This window comes from Salvelinus namaycush, chromosome 15 (genome assembly GCF_016432855.1).
Source record: "Salvelinus namaycush isolate Seneca chromosome 15, SaNama_1.0, whole genome shotgun sequence".
NCBI lineage: Eukaryota > Metazoa > Chordata > Actinopteri > Salmoniformes > Salmonidae > Salvelinus > Salvelinus namaycush.
The window spans coordinates 23,298,625-23,305,218 of record NC_052321.1 but is presented as its reverse complement, the minus strand read 5'-3'; the positions used below and the strand labels follow the sequence as shown (position 1 = coordinate 23,305,218).

The window sequence follows — 6,594 nt, the reverse complement described above, 5'->3', positions numbered from 1 at the left end:
GAAGAGATGGGAGAGGCAGGACTTGCACTGCGTTCAGCATCACAAATAGAATTGACTTCTATTTTAGTGCTTGGCAACACAGATGGGTCTATGGGGTATGATAAGAGACATATATAAGCCTAGGCAACTGTACCACCTGACATGACACCAACGCTTTACTAACGTCTGCGTAACTCCTGCGTTACGTGTCTGACTTACATGATTAGTGAGATATTTAACATTTCTTCTTCATTATGGAGAATGACTAGTTCTGAAAACGAACGTTTCTCTGTCTCATAATTTTACCCTATTAGTTCAGGCATGTAATGTGTGAAAATGCTATATGACTCAAAATATTGAGGTAACATGGTTAATTACATAGTCCATGAGTTTGGTGATGTTTGAAGGCAGTTTTAACTGAGTGAAAAACTGGTTGGTATTTTCCCCATTGTAAGTAAGTTAATGGAGTTAGGCTAGGTTGCTAATGGTTTACATGAACGAGAAGGGATAAACATGGCGTCCAAACTTTCTGTACTTTTTTTTCAACCTTATAGATCCAATTTGTTTTATTTTCTATGAACAAAAGCTCAGTTTACTTTAGGTAATATATGTAAATATGTGATGTCACGATCAAATATGTTAGTGTTAATATTTATACGAAAATAGCATGTAACAGTTCGCTAGCTTGATGCTAACCAAATTTAGCTTGGAGTTTTTTAGAAATTGACACTGATAGTACCGTGAGTTTATATATATATATATATACACAGTTGAAGTCGGAAGTTTACATACACCTTAGCCAAATACATTTAAACTCAGTTTTTCACAATTCCTGACATTTAATCCTAGTAAAAATTCCCTGTCTTAGGTCAGTGAGGATCACCACTTTATTGTTAAGAATGTGAAATGTCAGAATAATAGTAGAGAGAATGATTTATTACAGATTTTATTTCTTTCATCACATTCTCTGTGGGTCAGTAGTTTACATACACTCAATTAGTATTTGGTAGCATTGCCTTTAAATTGTTTGACTTGGGTCAAACGTTTTGGGTAGCCTTTCACAAGCTTCCCACAATAAGTTGGGTGAATATTGGCCCATTCCTCCTGACAGAGCTGGTGTAACTAAGTCAGGTTTGTAGGCCTCCTTCCTCGGACACGTTTTTTTCAGTTCTGCCCACAAATATTCTATGGGATTGAGGTCAGGGCTTTGTGATGGGCACTCCAATACCTTGACTTTGTTGTCCTTAAGCCATTTTGCCGCAACTTTGGAAGTATGCTTGGGGTCATTGTCCATTTGGAAGACCCATTTTTCGACCAAGCTTTTACTTCCTGACTGATGTCTTGAGATGTTGCTTCAATATATCCACATCATTTTCCATACCCATGATGCCATCTATTTTGTGAAGTGCACCAGTCCCTCCTGCAGCAAAGCACCCCCACAACATGATGCTGCTGTAACAGTTTAACTTTAGTCCGTCCCCTCGCGCGAACCAGGGACCCTCTGCACACATCAACAACAGTCACCCACGAGGCATCGTTACCCATCGCTCCACAAAAGCTGCGGCCCTTGCAGAGCAAGGGGAACCACTACTTCAAGGTCTCAAAGTGAGTGACGTCACCGATTGAAACGCTATTAGCGCGCACCACCGCTAACTAGCTAGCCATTTCACATCGGTTACACTCACCCCTCTTTCGACCTCCTCCTTTTCCCGCAGCAACCAGTGATCCGGGTCAACAGCATCAATGAAACAGTTTAACTTTAGTCCGTCCCCTCGCCCCGACCCGGGTGCGAACCAGGGACCCTCTGCACACATCAACAACAGTCACCCACGAAGCATCGTTACCCATCGCTCCACAAAAGCCGCGGCCCTTGCAGAGCAAGGGGAACCACTACTTCAAGGTCTCAAAGCGAGTGACGTCAAGTAGTATCTATAAGTATCTAGCGATTGAAACGCTATTAGCGCGCACCACCGCTAACTAGCTAGCCATTTCACATCGGTTACACTGCCACCCCCATGCTTCACTGTTGGGATGGTGTTCTTCAGCTTGCGAGCTTCCCCCTTTTTCCTCCAAACATAATGATGGTCATTATGGCCAAACAGTTCTATTTTTGTGTCATCAGACCAGAGGACATTTCTCCAAAAGGTAAACCGTAGTCTGGCTTTTTTATGGTAGTTTTTGAGCAGTGGCTTCTTCCTTGCTGAGCAGCCTTTCAGGTTATGTCGATATAGAACTCGTTTTACTGTGGATATAGATACTTTTGTACCTGTTTCCTCCAGCATCTTCACAAGGTCCTTTGCTGATGTTCTGGGATTTATTTGCACTTTTCGCACCAAAGTACGTTCATCTCTAGGAGACAGAACGCGTCTACTTCCTGAGCGGTATGATGGCTGCGTGGTCCCATGGTGTTTATACTTGCGTACTATTGTTTGTACAGATGAACGTGGTACCTTCAGACATTTGGAAATTGCTCCCAAGGATGAACCAGACTTGTGGAGGTCTACAAAAAAAATTCTGAGGTCTTGGCTGATTTCTTTTGATTTTCCCATGATGTCAAGCAAAGAGGCACTGAGTTGGAAGGTAAGCATTGAAATGCATCCACAGGTACACCTCCAATTGACTAAAATGATGTCAATTAGCTTATCAGAAGCTTCTAAAGCCATGACATCATTTTCTGGAATTTTCCAAGCTGTTTAAAGGCACAGTCAACTTAGTTTATGTAAACTTCTGACCCACTGGGATTGTGATACAGTGAATTATAAGTGAAATAATCTGTCTGTAAACAATTGTTGGAAAAATTACTTGTGTTATGCACAAAGTAGATGTCCTAACCAACTTGCCAAAACTATAGTTTGTTAACAAGAAATGTGTGGAGTGGTTGAAAAAAATGTGTTTTAATGACAACCTAAGTGTATGTAAACTTCCAACTTCAACTGTATATACAGTGGGGCAAAAAAGTATTTAGTCAGCCACCAATTGTGCAAGTTCTCCCACTTAAAAAGATGAGAGAGGCCTGTAATTTTCATCATAGGTACAATTCAACTATGACAGACAAAATGAGAGAAAAAAAATCCAGAAAATCACATTGTAGGATTTTTAATGAATTTATTTGCAAATTATGGTGGAAAATAAGTATTTGGTCAATAACAAAAGTTTATCTCAATACTTTGTTATATACCCTTTGTTGGCAATGACAGAGGTCAAACGTTTTCTGTAAGTCTTCACAAGGTTTTCACACACTGTTGCTGGTATTTTGTCCCATTCCTCCATGCAGATCTCCTCTAGAGCAGTGATGTTTTGGGGCTGTTGCTGGGCAACACGGACTTTCAACTCCCTCCAAAGATTTTCTATGGGGTTGAGATCTGGAGACTGGCTAGGCCACTCCAGGACCTTGAAATGCTTCTTACGAAGCCACTCCTCCGTTGCCCGGGCGGTGTGTTTGGGATCATTGTCATGCTGAAAGACCCAGCCACGTTTCATCTTCAATGCCCTTGCTGATGGAAGGAGGTTTTCACTCAAAATCTCACGATACATGGCCCCATTCATTCTTTCCTTTACACGGATCAGTCGTCCTGGTCCCTTTGCAGAAAAACAGCCCCAAAGCATGATGTTTCCACCCCCATGCTTCACAGTAGGTATGGTGTTCTTTGGATGCAACTCAGCATTCTTTGTCCTCCAAACACGACGAGTTGAGTTTTTACCAAAAAGTTCTATTTTGGTTTCATCTGACCATATGACATTCTCCCAATCTGCTTCTGGATCATCCAAATGCTCTCTAGCAAACTTCAGACGGGCCTGGACATGTTCTGGCTTAAGCAGGGGGACACGTCTGGCACTGCAGGATTTGAGTCCCTGGCGGCGTAGTGTGTTACTGATGGTAGGCTTTGTTACTTTGGTCCCAGCTCTCTGCAGGTCATTCACTAGGTCCCCCCGTGTGGTTCTGGGATTTTTGCTCACCGTTCTTGTGATCATTTTGACCCCACGGGGTGAGATCTTGCGTGGAGCCCCAGATCGAGGGAGATTATCAGTGGTCTTGTATGTCTTCCATTTCCTAATAATTGCTCCCACAGTTGATTTCTTCAAACCAAGCTGCTTACCTATTGCAGATTCAGTCTTCCCAGCCTGGTGCAGGTCTACAATTTTGTTTCTGGTGTCCTTTGACAGCCCTTTGGTCTTGGCCATAGTGGAGTTTGGAGTGTGACTGTTTGAGGTTGTGGTGTCTTTTATACTGATAACAAGTTCAAACAGGTGCCATTAATACAGGTAACGAGTGGAGGACAGAGGAGCCTCTTAAAGAAGAAGTTACAGGTCTGTGAGAGCCAGAAATCTTGCTTGTTTGTAGGTGACCAAATACTTATTTTCCACCATAATTTGCAAATAAATTCATAAAAAATCCTACAATGTGATTTTCTGGATTTTTTTTTCTCATTTTGTCTGTCATAGTTGTGTACCTACATAGAAGTGTACCTATGATGAAAAATACAGGCCTCTCTCATCTTTTTAAGTGGGAGAACTTGCACAATTGGTGGCTGACTAAATACTTTTTTGCCCCACTGTATAACCTGAATGTGTAGATGTATGGTGACTTCACGTTTGGATGAACGGACCAACGGGACTGCCATGGGCAAGTCCCTTGACACGTACCAGGAATGGTGGAAGGAGGACAATCTGAAGGTAATTATCTTTGCCCACAACACAGCAGTGTCCAGGCCTCCAGAGTATTCACTCTGAATCGCCTGCTATATGGAGGGGAGCCGCAGCAGTTCATTAACTGATGTAAACAATGCAATTGTATATAACATTATTGCATATACTGTAGAATAACAATTTTGATTGACTTAGTGTTTTTATTTTGCTGTTTTTGTATAACGTACTTTGAGGTCACTGATACTCCACCTGATGTGGAAGTTGTCAAACCAGATCAGAACGCCTTCGAAGTCCACTTTCAGGATGGATGTGGAGGTTTTTGACCAGGTAAAAATGATTGTCCGCTGTTAATTTTATTTTCTGGCCTTACAAGAGATATATAAGAGATGTATTTGTAATAATATGAAATTTAATAGCATTTATTACTATTATCAATCAAGGTGAGACTGAACATGGACTGGGCGCATGAGAAAAAGGAGAGCCACCTGAGAAGAATCAAGGGGACCAAGTGCTTTGACATCTGGGTGAATTACTTGGCTTGGAAGAAGGATGAAAGGAAGGCGAGACCCGGGAAAGCTTGGTGCTCTTTCGCTCCTAGCTGGGGTCAACATCTGTTAAGGTGAATATAAAAATCTCATAACTATTTGCATTTTCTGCCTCGTGGATGGTGGCATCGCCATGCTGTCAGCAGTACCAACACTGGCCCAGGGGTTTCCCCAAATAGTACATCTCAAGGCTAACCACTGGGCCAGGATAAGTAACCGCCATTTCCAGCTAAGTACTGTTGAGGTGTATGACTCCAGTCATCATGACACCACCCTAGAGTTTTTCTCAACTCATCTCTCTTATCTTTCCCAGGGACCATCCCTTACCAACCCCACTGACATCAAAAATTAGACAGGTATCCTTTCTTTTCTGTCTGCTATTAACATTATTGCATGTCTAATCAAACATTTAAATTAAATAATTCAATAACTGTATTTTTACATACCTGATAATCATTTAACCTATGTGTTTGCTTGTTTAAGTCTGTCTCCTACCCTGTTCCCTTTACTCTGCTCCTGTTCTCCAGGACCTAGAGGTTCTGCCCAACACCCAGACATGGATCCACCTGATGTCCTCCATTACCAACCACCCTCCAACTTTTCATTACATCAGCTACTGTTATTGTCAAGTTTTCATTATCTGCTAAGAAAGAGCAAGACAACTATCATACTGGGCACATAATGTGAGCTGCACACTCAGAACAAAGAATGCAGCAGCGCCTGGACTTTGCAGTTTCCCTGTTCAAGTCCACTACCTGTTGAAAACAAGTGACAGGCAGAACCTCCCATCCACACAAGACCCACCTCCTCTCTATTCAACACACCAGAATTCTGTATTTCAGTCTATGATTGCCATGTGAGTGTACAAAAAATCTGAAAGTAAATTGACACACATGTACCAAAGAAATATCAATGGTTATGTATTTAAATCTAAAATATTGCTAGATTGGTTTTCACAGCTGTTTCATAAGGTGTTCGTTATTGTAAATTGTAACGTATCTCTTGATGTTATTTGTTAGTTCAACATTATTAATTGTATCATAAGACATACAATATATATATATTCAACCACAAGGGTGTACTAATGAGCTATGATGTAAAAAAAAAAAAAAAAAAAAATCATAATTGAGGACTAAAGTTATTTCAGTGTAGGTAAGGGAATGCCTGTTTAAAATGAATACATGCCAGCCAGACAAGCCAGTGTATGAATCAAATGTATTTGCTTATGAATGGAGTGGAAATTAGTTCACTTTGTGATCTGTAAGGTAAGTAACATTAATGTGTGTGGGGGGCATTGAAATTATATTATGTTTACACTGATGCCTGTTTATTCATAAAAAGCAGAAGATGATAAATAACATTCATCGCAATGGTTATCTTATGCAAATTAATAGGAATACATTAGCCTAATTGGTAATATGAC

The 6,594-nt window shown here is 41.0% G+C and overlaps 1 long non-coding RNA gene across 1 annotated transcript; it reads left to right on the top strand.

The window, feature by feature from the left end:
* Nucleotides 1-4,852: 4,852 nt before the first annotated feature.
* On the top strand, nucleotides 4,853-5,528 carry LOC120060087. The gene is made up of 3 exons (XR_005478186.1): nucleotides 4,853-4,953; nucleotides 5,067-5,245; nucleotides 5,485-5,528. It is a non-coding gene; the product is annotated as an uncharacterized LOC120060087 (long non-coding RNA).
* Nucleotides 5,529-6,594: the final 1,066 nt, after the last annotated feature.